Source organism: Trachurus japonicus, chromosome 21, assembly GCF_045865225.1.
Source record: "Trachurus japonicus isolate A0001 chromosome 21, Traja_1.0".
Taxonomy (NCBI): Eukaryota; Metazoa; Chordata; class Actinopteri; order Carangiformes; family Carangidae; genus Trachurus; species Trachurus japonicus.
This window is the reverse complement of record NC_140927.1, coordinates 29,769,386-29,785,910: the sequence shown is the minus strand read 5'-3', so window position 1 is coordinate 29,785,910 and position 16,525 is coordinate 29,769,386. Positions and strand designations below refer to the sequence as shown.

The 16,525-nt window shown below is 42.7% G+C and overlaps 1 protein-coding gene and 1 long non-coding RNA gene across 2 annotated transcripts in view; both read left to right on the top strand.

Moving 5' to 3' along the window:
- Positions 1-16,525, top strand: part of LOC146965504 (uncharacterized) — a 518,674-nt gene that overhangs the window by 261,116 nt on the left and 241,033 nt on the right. The gene's annotated exons all lie outside the window — the stretch shown is intronic.
- Positions 1-16,525, top strand: part of raph1a (Ras association (RalGDS/AF-6) and pleckstrin homology domains 1a) — an 87,561-nt gene that overhangs the window by 28,479 nt on the left and 42,557 nt on the right. The window lies entirely within an intron of this gene.

The following is a 16,525-nucleotide window of genomic DNA, read 5'->3' as shown; positions in this document are numbered from 1 at the left end:
CTAAACATGGTGTGCGGTTCAACTCACTGCAGCTAAAGAAAACTTTATACACAGATACAAACGTGTTACAAATTCAGAAAACAACTTCATCAATGGGACAACACAGAAGTGTTTCTGGTTCGTCTCGTCTCTTCACTGATGCAGCTGTCAACTATTCCTTCCAAAAATGTGATGTCCTTTTCAGTAGGGATATCTGATAATATCGGCCGATATTAGCTTAAAAATGTAATATCTGTCCATATCCTTATCATTTTTTCTGTCGATAATGACCTGCACATTCACCACGCTATGAGATAATAACAGAACGTTACGATACAGAGTTGTTTTAGAGGTAAATACATGCAAAACCACTGATGTGTGTCGCCTTCAAGGGCAGTTTTTCATCAAGCAGTCTCTGCATTTCCCTCTAAAACAACTCTGTCTGGTAACGTTGTGTTATTATCTCATAGCGTGGTGAATGTGCAGGTCACAACTTGTCCACCAGAGCGTTGTGGAGTTGTTGGATTGTGTATTTGATGAGTTTGATGAGGGAAACCAAGAAATCCCATGAGCCTCCGATGTAGCGTAGCTCTGAGCAGCTCACGGCTCTGCTCCTCCGTTCTAAAAATAGCTTGCACTGACAATTAAAGGTAACGAACCTACTGCTACGACTATAGGGATTATGGCAATGGGCCAATTTGCCAAAATGTTGAACTATCCCTTTAACAGAGATGATAAATAGGGAGGCAATAACTGGGGCGTCTGCCTGTGTGGAGGAATAGATTAGTTCAACATAAACAGCTTTTTTCTGACTATTCGATGGACTGAGTGATTATTTTGTGACGGGACTCCTTGAGTCAAGTAGCGGTGCATTTTACTGTCAGTAACAGAGCTTTATTGGGGAAACTGTAACATTTTTGATTAGTTGTTACTCAAAAAAGTATTGCCGTTAGTAATGCAGTTTATTTTTAACGCCGTTGTTCCCATCACTGATTAACCCAGATCCATAAAGAGATCGTCTCCCAGCCTTGATCTCCTTCCTCATCACCCACATCAATGACCGACCTCAGATATGGGATGAATCTGTGCAGCCGGTTTAATGAATCTTCTGGAGAGCCTGTTACAGACTGATGCTCATTACATGGTTTTTGAATTAATTGTAAAATGCTCCTCAAGTGTCCATATACTACTGGCCACATACTGTGTCATACTATTCCCACAGCGGCCATCAAACTGTGGCTGCTGTGATAATACTGTCTCTATTATTATTATTATTACTGCTGCTACTATCACTGTGACTTGTACTCTCCGACCTCCTCTCGTCTCTTCCTGTTTCTCTCCTTCTCTCTCTCCTCGGCTGCGATGTTCCTTCAACTGGTGTTTGGCATCTGGAAAAGTTACAGCTGACATCTGGTCCGGACATATTGTGTAAGACTTGTTCATAGCTGAGCCCGACCCCCGCACCACAGCACTAACACACGACTATATTTTCCTGTTAACATGCTGTATGCCACTTATTCTGTTCCAGTCCGTAAACGTCAAACTGGTTGTGTAAGGAAAGAAAGAAGACGAAGGAGGAAAAAAAGAAAAAGACATTGGGCTTCTGCTCAATTGATGGTTAGAGAGGTATGTAGAGGTTTCCAAAATAAATGTTCTCGTAGTGACTGCGCAGTCGGGACATATTTACCCGCAAAGCCGTCCACGTTCATCAGATATCACAGACGATTAATCAGCAGCAGCCTCTTATGGGCTCCGGTTGCATCCACATTGAGCTCTGTGGAAAACTAAATGTCTCTGTGGCGAGAGGCTCCGGCCCCCTGAGCGACGCTGTTGTCAGTCTGAGCCTCAGGCCGGTGCTGCAAACTCATTTCTGGAGACTGGAGGCAGAAGTCGTGTCATTTTACGCAACGTGCCGCATGTAAATAGTGGAAAACTGACATGATACCTGTGGCATGTTGGAGTTAGAATAAGATGCATCGCTTTGTCCTTTAGGTTAGGTTTAGGTTTATTTATTTAGCACAAAAAAAATGCGTATAACGCTACGCAAGGAGGGAACGAAGTCCTAGCGAACTTGTACAAGGTTCCAATCCTGTCAATAATACAAAACAAGAGACGAGCAGACAACATACATGAGCTAAACAAAAGACAAAAGATCAATAGCAGTAGGGATGTGACGTTCACGAACGAACCGATTCTATTGAACGGCTCGCTAACATGAACGATGGGAACCGAGTCGCAGCTGGGAACCGTTCTTTTTTTTTTTTTTGCCTCGGAGAGCAGAGATGCAGCGGTCTAAATATTTACAATGAATCCATTTCAGACATTAGAATCTAGTCCACACATATCAAATGAGGTTATAATCAATATTTCAGAATAATTCAAACTCAGATATTAGTGGGATATCTAATTTTGTATTATTTTGTTCCAAATCTCACCCCATTATTTCCAAGATAAAATTAGTTAGCACCAGGCTGGCTTCTTAAAACTTAATAAATATAAAAATCAGTCAAATGAGACAGTTTTTTGAACGGCTCACCAAGATCCGGCTCCCCTCAAAGAGCCATAAATCCCATCTCTAAATAGCAGCAGGAATCAAGGTAGGACTTAAAGCAAATAACAGCAAAAAAAATGATCGAGAAAATATAGTTAAAGAGCGAGTAGGGAACGATAATTAGGTTCCTGTGGAAAGTAAAAATTTCTTCAGATTCTTTTTAAAAATGCAATGGGAGGAGATGGACCTCAGTGATAAGTTTAATTCAGTCCAAAGCTTGGAGCCTCTATAAGTAATGTTGAATTGATGACTTGATGTTCGGGAAGACGGTAAAAATAAGCTGTTATTACTAAGCAACGTTTGATAGGAATGAATATCTGTAGTGGGAATGTAGTCCTTATGTTGCCCTGTTATCATTCAGCTTTCACACACAGACCTGCACAGCTGCAGATGCACTGATGCTCATATCAAAGGGATGTGTGTGTGTGTGTGTATACATATAAATATGCACACTATAAATACACGCTAGGTTGTGGGTAGATGTGAAGGAGTGGCTCGTGTTTCTGTGTTTATTATAAGGAGGGAGCTGTATGGGTTTGGCAACGCATAGAAAAATATATAGAGTGACGTGTAATCAAGAGAAAAGCGAACGCGACCGGAGCTGCACGTCGATAGGTTGGTTCTTTTTGTTGATAACTATAAACAGTTTAATGATGTTAGAGTAGCACAGATGTTGGTGTCGGTCCAGAATCAAACATCTCAAGATCTTAAAGAGGAACTATGCAGGATTTTTAGCTTAACTATGCTACATCTTAACGATTTAAAGGGATAGTTCAACATTTGTTTGCAAATTCTCTTGTCACCATAATTCTTATAGTCATAGCATAAGGTTCATTACCTTTAATTATCGGTGCATGTTGTTTTGAGATCGGCGGGGCAGAGACGTGAGCTGCTCAGTGAACACAATGGAGGTGAATGGTACAGGTCCCCTTTCCCTCATCAAACTCATCAAATACACAATCTAACAACTCCACAACGCTCTGGTGGACAAGTTGTGACCTGCACATTCACCACGCTATGAGATAAGCATGTCTAATTACGAGACAGAGTTGTTTTAGAGGCAAATGCAGCCGGAACTACATTCCAGACACGGCTGCTGGGCGGAGGGATTTCAAAAGCGCAAGTAGTTCTGAGTATTTGCTTCATGTGTCGTAATGTTACATAATCATACATGATTGCGTTGTGAATGTGCAGGTCACAACTTCTCCACCAGAGCGTTGTGGAGTTGTTGCTTTACGTTTGTACCATTGACTCTTCATGTGTCAAGATAATTTGTCTTTCATGGAGAAATTTATATGTCAACTTGCTCCTGATGCTCTCTCAGATATCAGCAGTGTCAAAGCAACTCATTATTCATCAGCGATCTAAATCTTCACCAGTGTTTGGTCCAGAAGATAAAGACAGGCTCAGGCTAGATTCAACATTTTTCTTGTTTAAAGAGGACATATTATGGAAATATCACTTTTTGAAGTTGTGTTAGTCTTTCCTTCCAGCCTCCGAAATGTGAGAATTGACCAAAAAATCTATAATTTTCAGGCCCCTGAGGTTGAAATCAATGTGGTTTTACGAGCTGTTCCCTCTGCTGTCATCCAATGATGTCATTAGTTTTCTAATTTGCATAATACCACCCCTACCTGTGAGCAGTGGTTCATTTGCATTTAAAGGGACAGGCTCTGAAACCAGCCGTTCTGAACAGGGCTGTTATGAGAGGATGAAAAGAGCTGTGATGTTTGATTCTTGGGGTATTTTGACCGAAGCATGTCAGAGACATGTCTTTAAGACACCTGGGAACTGTTTTAATTTGTGGCAAAGGGGCAGAATATGTCTCCTTTAAAGCTCTGAGAATAGAAGCTGCATCATACACCGCTCTGCTCCATGTTGTATCATCACCTCAGCCTCCAGCCTGCTGCTGGTGGTGGATTGGGGGGGGGGGGTTAGTGGTGGTGGGCAGTGTTTTGGGTCATGGGGGTTAAACCGGCAGCAGTGCAACCGTGTCTCCGTCTCTTTGAACACGTCCGTGATAAATCCATTCACTTCCAGCAGAATCAACTTCCTGCTGCCTCCTGTTTGTTTCTGTTGCAGCAAAAATAGAACTCATTTGTTTTGTTCCTAAATCTGAAACACACCACTGCTTGTGTGTATGTGCATGTGTATGTGTGTGTGTGTGTGTGTGTGTGTGTGTGTGTGTGTGTGTGTGTGTGTGTGTGTGTGTATGCGTGTGTCAGTATCATGTTACACGGCGGCAGCTGAGTACCCCTGGGATCTCCAGCCTTGGGGCTCAAGTGCTCTCTCCGACACGATGGGGTGTAATTTTGGCCGCATCATATGTGTCCACACACACATTCCTGTGCGTATCTTTTTTATCATAAAAGCACATGTGTGTGTATATGTGTATGCATGTGTATGTGTGTGTGTGCATGTGCAACAACTTTTACATGTGCACAAAAATTCAGACTAGCGGTAGAGACGTGCACAGACCTTCATGGGATTTGTTTTTTTTATAACAGATGAAAAACAGGTAGTGGACTATGGAATAACTGTGTGTGTGCAGTAATATGAAGTGTTATGTAGCTATGCAGGGCAGCACACACACACACACACACACACACACACACACACACACACACACACACAGAGTACACTCTCGGCCTCCACCTCCCACTCGCTCTCTGTATTAATCTCCCTTCCTTGAATTGAGGGACAGAGGCAGATGTCGATACGAGGCGAGGAAGCGGAGAGGAAATGATGTAATCCCTGCTGCAGGTCTCAGGGGGAAGTGATATCATTGTTGCTGGATCAGCAGGCGGCTCCATGCCCCCCCACCCCCGCCCCCCAAAAAAAGAAAAACCCTCCCTGCATTCCTCTTCCTGCTGGATACGAACAAAACACAAACTCAGACGTTGATTACCAAAGAATAATTCACACTACATTTATTTATACGACACAAAATTTGCATCAACTGTGGAAAAAACAAACCTGCATCATTTAGATCTTTAGATCATCACCGTAAACCCGAAACCCTGCTGAGACGTGTCTTACATGCATACAGATGGGTTCGGAGTAGTTAGATGTTGTCTTTAAATAACACTCAGATGCCTTCATGTGCATTAAAACGTTTTCTTTATTCTTTTTTTCCCCCTCTTCGTGCAGCCTGTTACTGCAGCTCTGTGTGATGGCCCAGTAGTCAGAGTGGATCAAGTCAAAATGTGTGTTTACCAAAGTTGCAGCGTTTTCCGTTGTTACAGCCGGACCTCAGGAAGGAAGCTCAGTCAAAAAAAAGGAGAAAAAAAAGAGAGAGAGGGAATTTCATCCTTAAATGTTGTTTCACTTGTTACACTTGGAGCAAATCTGCAAGTAAGGCAGGTAAAAGTCAGGGTTGGTTTTTGTTAGCCATTGTTGTTGTTGTTAGCATTGTTAGCTCATATGACAACAAGCTTACAACGTAACATGTATACAGGTAGAAATTACACGATACAGTGTCACTGCGAGTAATTAAATGACAGAAAATCAAAACCAAGTGTCTGATAAACAGTTAATTGTTCAGCTTTTATTCACAGTCGATGCACAGAGTGGACTGTGAGCTCAGAGGGTTACCAAGGAAACTTGCGCTTCGGAGTTGAAACTTTAACTTCAGAAAGTGTTTTTTATGACGTTGATGGAAAAGTACTAACAGAACGCCATTATTAAATACTGGTTTGGTTGAAGCGTATTCACTCACCACATGTTGCTCAAAGAGGCCACGCCCTCTATTGTGCGACTTTAAAGGTCCAGTGTGTAATAATTGTCGAGGTTTATTGGCAAAATCTGAATATACTACCCATGAATATATTAGTTTTATTATAAGTGTATAATAAAATAAAATTTGGTTTTCGTAGCCTTATAATTCTTCTTTCATATAGGCCTATAGCAAGTCTCCTCAGAGAAATCCTTGGAGGCCACCGCCACTTTGCTGCGGGAGGAGCGGCGGGTGAGCGCTACAACCTAGAATCTAAGAATCCTGAACGGTTTTACCCCCATTTTACACACTGGACCTTTAAGCTTTTGTACAAGTGAGTTAGTTACATATAAATCCACAGTTGTTATAGCAGTAGAGACCAAACCAGTTTCTGTTCCAGGCCGTAAAACATGTTTATTTCTGCTGTGGAGTTCAAGGACATTTAAACATGTTGAGTCTATGGAGACTGACTCTAGTGGTCAGGAGGGGAACTGCAGCTCTGAACACTTTATTTTTCAGCTGATACTTCCTTGGTTGGTTCTTGTTGTTTTTACCTGAAACATCCTGAAAGTCCAACCAACGATAAGCCGGTGCAGTAGACTCCCATGATGCACCTCTCCTGTGTGAAAGAGAGAGACCAGACCAGCATGAATGAAAGAGTTTCACTGCAGAATCGCTGCCCGACTTGGCAGCTTTTCAGGCCTCACACACACACACACACAGACATGGACCTGTTAATTGATGTCACAGTGTGAATCCTCTTTGGCAACACACACACACACAGTGGCACCGTGTGTGGTTTATTTGCAGCATCTAGTTGAGCGTGAAAGATGACATTAAAACTTGGAGGCTGTGAGATAAAACACGTCGTAGTAAAAATCATTGATTCCATTCACTGTGTTTACTCCGGTGTCGCCTGTGATTTAATCCACTGGACAAAGGGAAGGTCTGGCCACAGAGCAGACACACACACACACACACACACACACACACACAAACATATAAATAGAAGAGACAATAACCAAATGCACATTAAAGGGACATTGTGTAACTTCTCCTGTTATCTATTCATGAAAATTGATTATTTGGTTCAAAAGTCTGTTTTTCATCCATCAGTAATCCCCCCATCAACAAACTGAAGTGTTCCTTTCAGCTCTGAATGAGCCGTTCATATCATTCATATCTCCATGGAGCGGGTAAGCTCGGTGCTGCTGCCATGTGGTGTCGCCATGTTTTTACGTTTGTGGCAGCGTGACGGTAGGAAACCACGGAAACTCAGCGGAGACACCGGAGCTGTCGGCTCAGGTCGAGGTGGCGTCTGTGAAAAGTCACCGCGGTAACGCAGTGAGGAGGAATGGAGCGTTACACTGATGCTGCATTCACCTGCAGTCGGGCAGACGGCCGTTGGTAACAAACCAGATGTCATTTTAGTCACAGAAGTCCAGAGAAACAATACGACATCGCCATGACAACATATTGTCAAGTGTATTGTTTTGCCTCGTGCTGACGGACCACTTGTTTACATAGAGGCTTGTTTATGCCGTCACGTGCAGCGTCTGCCGTCTGCCCAATTTCACGTGAATGCAGCATGAAAAATACAATGGAGTTGCTTGCGATATACAACCGCAACGCTAGATGGGAGGAATTCCTACACAATGTACCTTTAACAGACTAACTGTAACTGAGAAATTTGAGTACAATTCTTCCTCATTTCAGTTTGGTAACACTTCTGTATGGTGTATGTGTGTGTGTGTGTCTGCATCTGCATGCATGCGTGTGTGAGAGAGAGAGAGAGAGAAACATCTCAACTTGCCGTCTGGATTCACTCATTGCTTCTTTTTTTCTGTGGCTCTGATTTATAGCTTCGCTTTACAAAAAACCCAACAAGCCTAAAAATACCATTTGTGTATGTGTGTATAGTGTGTTGTGTGTGTTTTGTGTAGTGTGTGTGTGTGTGATGTCCTGATATAGAGCCGTGGGAACCGGCCGCACTCAGAGGGACATGAAAGCGTTTTGTGTTGTTGTTGTTGTGTTGTTGGACCAGCGGACCAGTGGAGGTTCGGTGCTTCACTGTGGGAAACTGGGAGCTGATGGAGAGAGTTGCTCAAAGGCACTAGAGCAACAGATGTTAGAGGAGGAGAAGAGGAGGAGGAGGAGGAGAGGAGGGGGGAGCTGAGAACAGCAGAGCTTTATTCTGAGACTTTCTATGAACCCTCTCTCCTCATCTTCTTTCCTCTTCCCTTCCTCCTTGTCTCCTTCCTCTTGTAGCCTTTTTTTTGTCTCCTCTCCATCTCATCTCCTCTACTTCTGCCTCTTTTCCTCCTCTTTTCTCCCCTCCTCTCGTTTTGTCTCCTCTCTGTTTGTCTCTTTTCCTCTCCTCTTCATCTTCTTTCCTTTTCCATTCCTCATTGTCTCCTTCCTCCTGTACCCTTTTTTCTCTCTACTCTCTTTTTGTCTCCTTTCCCCAATTTCCTTGTTTCCTCTCCTCTCTACATCCTTCCCTTCTTCCCTACTTTCTCCCCTGCTTGTGCACTTCCCCCTCCTTCCCTTCTTTCCTCTCTGTTTGTCTCCTTTCCTCGCCTCCTCATCTCCTTTAATTTTCCCTTCCTTCTGAAGCCTTTTTTTCTCTCTCCTCTCTTTTTGTCTCCTCTCCTCTCCTAATATCTCCCCAATTCCCTTGTTTCCTCTCCTTTCCACATCCTTCCTTTACAACTTCCCTACTCTCTCCTCCACTTTCCCTTTCCCCTCCTTCCCTCCTTTCTTGTCTCCTCTCTGTTCGTCTCCTTTCTTCTCCTCCTCATCTCCTTTCCTTTTCCCTTCCTCCTGTAGCCTTTTTTGTCTCTACTCCTCTCTTTTTGTTCCCTTTCTCTCCTCTCCTTTCTTTTTGTCTCCTTTCCTCTCCTCTACTTTCTTTTTGTCTCCTTTCCTGCCTTTTTTTGTTCCCTCTCTCTCCTCTCCTCTCCTCTCCTCTCCTCTCCTCTCCTCATATCTCCCCAATTCCCTTGTTTCCTCTCCTTTGCACATCCTTCCTTTCTTCCGAACTTCCCTACTCTCTCCTCCACTTTCCTTTTCCCCACCTTCCCTCCTTTTCTTGTCTCCCCCCAGTTTGTCTCCTCTCCTCTCCTCTCCTCCTCATCTCCTTTCCTTTTCCCTTCCTCCTGTAGCCTTTTTTGTCTCTCCTCCCCTCCTTTCACCTCCTCTCCTCTCCTCGTGTTTCCTCCTTACTCCTCCTTTTATTTTTTCCTCTTTCCTCCTCTCCACTTGTTTCTTCTCCTCCTCTCTTTGACTCTAATGATCCCAGGTGGAAACACAGGGGCCTCGGCCTCCGTGTGGCCCCTTGTGTTTCCTAAAATCTCCTAAAATATCCCACCGTCCCTCAGTCCTGACGCCTCCCTGTCAGACACAGCAGCTGCCCTGACCTCCATATTTAACTCCTCGTGGGGGGTCAGAGGTCACGGTTTGGAGGCCTTTAGGTCACTTCCTGTCTGTGGTGGAGTGCACAGTTTAACAGGTGGCTGCAGGAGTTCATGGAAACAACACGTTGAGTCGTTTATAGACTCGATAGGGAAGTGACCGACTTGTGTAGCTGCAGGAAATCATCAAGAAAGTGCCGCAATAAATTTATTTTACCGTCTCACTCCTGTTGATTAAAGTAGAGCAGAGATGAAGTGATGGATTGGAGGGAGGAGGAGGAGGAGGAGGACAAGGAGGAAGAGAAGCCGAGAGAAGAAGGTGGAAAAACCAGTAATAGAGGAGGAAAGAGGGAGGGAGAGGAGGGGAGAGGGGGATGAGGGATGGGAGGATGATTGCACGGTTGGAGTCTGACAGACAGGAGGAGTGTGGCTGCAGCAGCAAAGTAATTACTGTTTACTTTGGAGACGCACACGCACGGCGCGAACAGCCCCGTCATACGACCTGCTGCCTCAGCGCTCGGGGTTTTGACACAGAGCAGGACTCTCCCTTAACGCTGCGTTCAACGGCGCTCCGACAATCCGCTGCCCCGGTCTAATAGACATGATGACTTGCATGTGATTCCTGATGCTGCGTCCACTTTCTTTTTTTTCTTTTTTTCCTCCAGTGTTTTTCTGCCCGGGACACACCAAACTCCTGCTTTCAACGTCTTATATGAAGCTATACGTCTGTTATATGTGATGTTTAGGAAAATGGAGGCCACACGTTTGTTGAAGATTCAGCGAAAGGACTAAAAAAAACATGCAGGATGCCACAGTAAAATGGTGCATTTTTGCAATGGCTTTTTTTAATCGAGGCCATGCGAGTGGCTGTGTCGGCCTGCAGCTGATTTTTTTTATCCAATATTTGAGGTTTTGTGTCTGCAGTTTAAATATTTGGTCAGTGATTGATTTTTTATTTCTCTTTTAGTTGAAAGGAGGAATCCCGCACACTGTGTAACTTATTGTGTAAATATTTTAATTTTGGCAACGTTTCGGTTGTGTGACCTTCAGACCTTCGTTTTTTGCCTACAGAAGGTCATATGAACGAAACTTCGCCAAAACAAACGGCTTTCATGAGAGAATATCACTGTAGCAGGAACTTTTTATAGGGATATTCTTGTCAAATACCCCTAACTTTTATGAGTAGTGTATGTATGTTTACTGACAGGTTGGATCATGTTGATCTTTATAAATCTGAACTCAAAATAATTATTATTTTACAATCTAAGTCAACTATTCATTTCTAGTGAAGGACGTCTTCTCCTTTTAAGTGGAAGGATGCAATGGTGATTTCTTTATCTCAAACACAAGCTAACAACAGTGGTGGTTATAGCGCAATAAACATCTCAATGTCTCAATAAGTTGATCAGTTTGATCCAAGTGTTGTCTTGGTCTCATGATGTCACCATGTGAACATGGTGGAGAGGAGAGGGAGAGAGAAGAGGACTGTATACAAACTGTCACTGAACCAGAACATTTAGTGTTTCCATGACAACTGAACCACTAAATCAGACGCTGCTTGTGATGTTTGTGGTTAATCACCTTGTTAGAGAACAGCATGGTATTCAATAAAGGACTGAAACATTGAACAGTTGGACATGTGCATTCAAAAGTTTAGAGAAGGTTAAATTAAGTTCACCTGTAAAGGTTATAGTGCATTTATGGTGCATTCTGAAATTTAATCCAAAAGCCAAACATCCCTAACTTTTTGTGAGTAGTGTATATTTTGTTTTTTTTTTACAGCATTTATCAGGCAAAAGTCAGACTCAAATGATTTAATCATCACTGGAGGCTACGTTTGTGTCACCTTACGACTGAACATCCAGGCTTTGCTGTGTTTTTATCAGAGGCGGTTGCTCTAAGACTGAAAGGGAAAATAAATGGTCAGTTATGAACTGTTGTGTTTTCATTTCATTGACTAAAAATGAATTAGAAGGTCGACTGATGCGATTTTCTATTTGTCTCTGTGCATTAAACCTGTTGAAACTCAGCGTCCATAGACTTCAATGGGATGGCAGCGAATAGAAACTAGACGGTCATTGGATAATCGCTGCGATGTTGGGACGCTAACGTCTCTGGGAGTGAATGGAGCAGTGAGTGGGCGGGGCCTGAACGCTGGCTTCTGCGCGGTGATTGGAGGATCTGTCTAAAGGCTGAATCCCTATTTGATTGACAGCTATTTTTAAAACATTACAGGATTGTCGAGTTCAGTTCAGTCCTGCAGATTTTGCGAAGTGACGTCGGGAGACAAACTCAACGATAAAACACAACTGTTAACTGTTGTTGCCTTTCTGGTACCGTAATTATCATGCTAACCAGCTAGCCCTGGTCTGTCATAGCACAAGATCAAGATTCTTTATTTGTCTCCCTTGGAGGAAATTTTATTTGGACAATAGACAATAAAAAAACAGCCACAAGACAATAAATACACATGAGACAGTGAAACAGTGCAAAAAATCAGTGCAAACACAATAAAAACATGCAGAAAAACATCTCATCCTGAGCTGTGCAATGTTGCAGTACGACTCCAATCAGCCTTGAATCTCTGGTCTTGTAATCACAACAACAAGAAACCACATGTTGCAGCAGAGAAAACAGCCTCTTAACACGTTACGCCACAGCAGCAGCCGGTCACATCGAGCTCATATCACACGGCAACCGTCAACCACAGTGTCTTGGTAAGGAAACTTCACAATATGTTGATGATACGAGACGATACGAGGATGAAACCAAACCAGGTTTCTGTGTTTTTGGAGGGACTAGTTTTTTCTAAAGGGCGAAGCACCGGTGTTTTCTCCTGAGGTGGAGTGAGTCTCCATCCGAGGACGTGAAGTGAATCGTCCTCGTCTTCCTGGTGCTGAACTGTGACCGTCCACAGACACACACAAGGTTTCGTTTGTTGGCCGGCGTCGGAGCTTCGCCTGCGTGGAGACGGCAGATTGTTGTACAAGAGCGCAGCTGTGAGAGTTTTCACAACGCTGCTCTGGTCCCTCAGCGGTCCCCAAACCACACACACACACACACACACACACACACACACACACACACACACACACACACATACACATACACACACACTTGCCCTCTCCTCCAGTCTAAATGACAGACCTGCTTAACCACAGGGATCTAATTGTAGCACCGCTCCTTAGTGTGTGTGCGTGTGGTGTGTGTGTGTTTTTCAAAGTGTTTGTATGTGGGTGTGTGAAGCTCTGCTCTCTAATCTTGTGTGTGTGTCTTGTGTATCTGTGTGCGTATGTGTGTGTGTGTGTGTGTGTGTGTGTGTGTGTGTGTTGGCTAGCTGTCTCTGCCCAGAGAGAGGGACACGGGGGGCGACGACATAACGGCTGCCCAGGAATAACAAACTGAGCCCTGGGCGAAGCTCTGGGGTCGCCTGGGTGGAGACCAGGAGGAGGAGGAGGAGGAGGAGGAGGAGGAAGAACTAGAGAAATGAGATGAATGGAGGAGGAACCAGTGTGTTTAGATTAGAGATGCACCGATCCGATACCCAGATCGGATATCGGCTCCGATATTGACTAATTAGCTGGATCGGATATCGGATGAATGAGGCCGATCCAGCATTCTGATCCAGTCATTTCTTTTTTATTAATATCATACACAGCAATACAGTTACGGCATCTCTAGTTTAAATGTACGTCCAGTGTCTCAGGGGTCGTCAGGTAAAACAAACCTCCAGGGCCTCGTGCTCAGATAAATCGTCTCCTCTGAGGTTTAACTGAGGAAACTCAGCTGCTTCTATTAATGATCTTAGTCTCTTGGTCGTTACCCAGAGGTCATGACGACTTTATGTGAGGTAGAAAGTAGATACAGTCGGTTTAGTTCGACCAGGGGAAGGCAGTGGCATGTAAAGGTTTGGTCCAAATTAGGCTTGGGCGGTATCCAAATTTTGATACCTTCAAACTTCCTCCACATTTTACCACGGTATAGGGTATTACCGTGACTAATTAAAAATGGCTTGCGTCTTCACCATTCAGAAACTGAATACTAGGGCTAAACATTAGCAGACCAAAATCTCATTGGTCGATTGGTCGCAGGAAAAAAAAAAAAAAAATTTGGAGCCCTGTCTTGTCAAAATTAAGTCAAAAATAAATATGACCGAACTGTATATGAAAGGCTATAGGGCTTTTATTTTGAAGGGCCAGATACAGGAAGTCATGACACGCACTCGCTGTCTTTTTTGTTGTTGTTGTGGGTTTATTTTTTTTACACGGCACGGCAGGTCCGGTCCCTATTATTTTTTTTTCTTGTCAAGAGCGACTTTTTCCGATGTTGTTCCAGACGTTTCTGACGGTATTGAAACTGATACCGTTGCTATTTTTAAATACCTGCAGTATACGGTATTACCGTAATACCGCCCAAGCCTAGTCCAAATATCTGTTAATGTGAATAGTTCATCAAGTGGAAGATGAAATGATCTCCAAAAGATATAAAGTAAGAGATGAAACATTCCCTTTACATTTTAAACAATATCATTTTTTATTTTCATCTTTTACATTTTCAAACTGACAGAAAAGGAAAAGGTCTGGCCCCCCTGCATAGTTAGTAGCTAGTAGCCCCCCACCTGGAAACTATCCCAGTGTGTAAATAGTAAATATCTTGTCTGATACCTTGGTCAAAGTTCTCTGAGAGCTCAAGTCTCCTGGGTTTCTCATTCTTTTGCTGCTGCTGCTTTGTTTCCCTTTTTCACTCTGAAACTGTAGAAAACTAGAATAACACACTGATAAAAGAATGTTTCATGTTTAACTTCATGTCTCTTGGAGATCATTTAACCTTCCACTTGATGAACTGTTCACATTAACACACATTTGGGGCCAGGGGTGGACAAACTTTTGCATGACACTGTGTATACAGTATAAGTATTGAACGCATCACCAGTCCTGCATGAGCTGCTGCATAGAGGCCGTGGTGGTGGTGGAGGTTGAATAAATTCCTCATTGTTTACCTGCTGATTCCAGGTCAGTCTAGCTCCTTGACTCTTGAACAAGTTTTCTTTGGACTCTGTCAGAAATCTTGCAGCAGCACCTGGTCGTTCTTTTCGGTGCATTCAGGGGTTCAGAAACACGTCTGTAACCTGTAAGGCCATCGGTGTATTTTTATCAACATACAGTCAGGTTGTGAAGGTTGTGAAGGTTGCTTGTTGTGCGACACCTTGGTATTAAAAACCTTTTCTAGGCATCAACCAGGACTGAAGCAGCTGATGTTAATGAGCTCTGACAGGAGACAGGATCACTTTCTAAACACTGACACATTCCAGCTGCTTTATTCTGCTTCTGCTTCTTCTTCCATGTGTTCAATACTTATTCAACCTTCATTACCCATAACTTAATGTATGGACATATATATGTTTTGGTTTCTTTGTATGTGTGGATTAGTTCGGTTGTTCCCAACATCCAGTGGAAGTTTCATGTCAATAGCCTAATTAGAAACTTAATGTTGACGTGTTCAATACCTATTTTTCCTGCTGTAAACTCTATATGATTATGTCAAATATACAAATGTTCAATGCACATACACACAAATACAATGGCTTCTGAAACCCTTTTAATTTTTGCACACTTTTTTATCATTTTATTTTAAATATGAACAATGACCATGTGAGAATGTGTTTCTAGAAGTCACTGCAGATGTATTAAATATCTGTGTTGCATGGAGACACGTGATGAGTCGCATCCTTCAAGGACGCAGCCTGCAGACATGTGACCTTCGTAGGGCAACATCATACAGTAATCTTTACTTAAATAACACTTTTTTGTGAAGATAAAACATAGAAACTCAGCAATAAAGCTGTAAAATCACAGTCACAGCAACAAATTTCAAATTCAAAAACAGAGATAAAAGCTTCAGCAGAAAAGAAATGTGATTTAAAACCTGAGAAACAAAGGATGTGGCCACAGTTTAGGAAATAAAGGAAGAGCAACCAAAAACCAAAGAATCAAAGTAACAGTGGGTTTAGGGTCAGTGAATCATTTTTTTAATTGTTTGGAATTTCAACTTTCATTAGGAAGAAGAAGATTGGAATAACAGATCATTTCATTTATCCGTCTCATAGATCAGATCAGATCAAATCGGTGTTTCGTTGTTTTTTCGAGTGAATAAATCAACCTGAGCTCATATAACGTCATGTGAAGGGTGTGAAATCTCTGCTACTGGTTGTCAACACAGAATAATTCAACAGCTGTTGTGTGTACGAGTGTATGTGTGTACGAGTGTGTATGTGTGTGAGTATGTGTGTAACCCAGGAATAGTTATTTGCGTAATTAATCACAATGACGCTGCCTCCAAAAGTGTGTTGACGTGGTTTAAACCCACACACACACACACACTCTTGCTGCGTTAATCTCTCCTAACCTTTCCCCTGGTTTCCCCCTGGCCTTCTTTTTGTTTTCTTTTGCTATAAATCAAGTTTATAATTGTTATTAGTCTTATTTTTAACCCCGTGGATCAGACCGCTTTGTCTCCATGTAAACAGAGACCGGGGAGTCGACTCGTCAAATTAAGTTCTTCTCTTAACACTGAGGATTTGGAAACAGAAGCCGTTATGGATGGCTACTGAAAATATTATTGAGATTATTTTTTACTCGGTACCAAACAGGAGTGTCTTCAAATAGTCAGAAACATGTAGAATGACAGGCAGCGAAAACAAAAGGTCCAAGGAGAAGACGTCAAGTGGCTTCAGTGTTGAAAAATGTTATGTTTTAAAATCGATATTTATTATTAAAAGTCGCCATATTTGGAAATATAAATATATATATATCCATGTGTAGTGTGATCATAACGCAGCTCTAGGTTCTATATTAATACTGTGAAAGT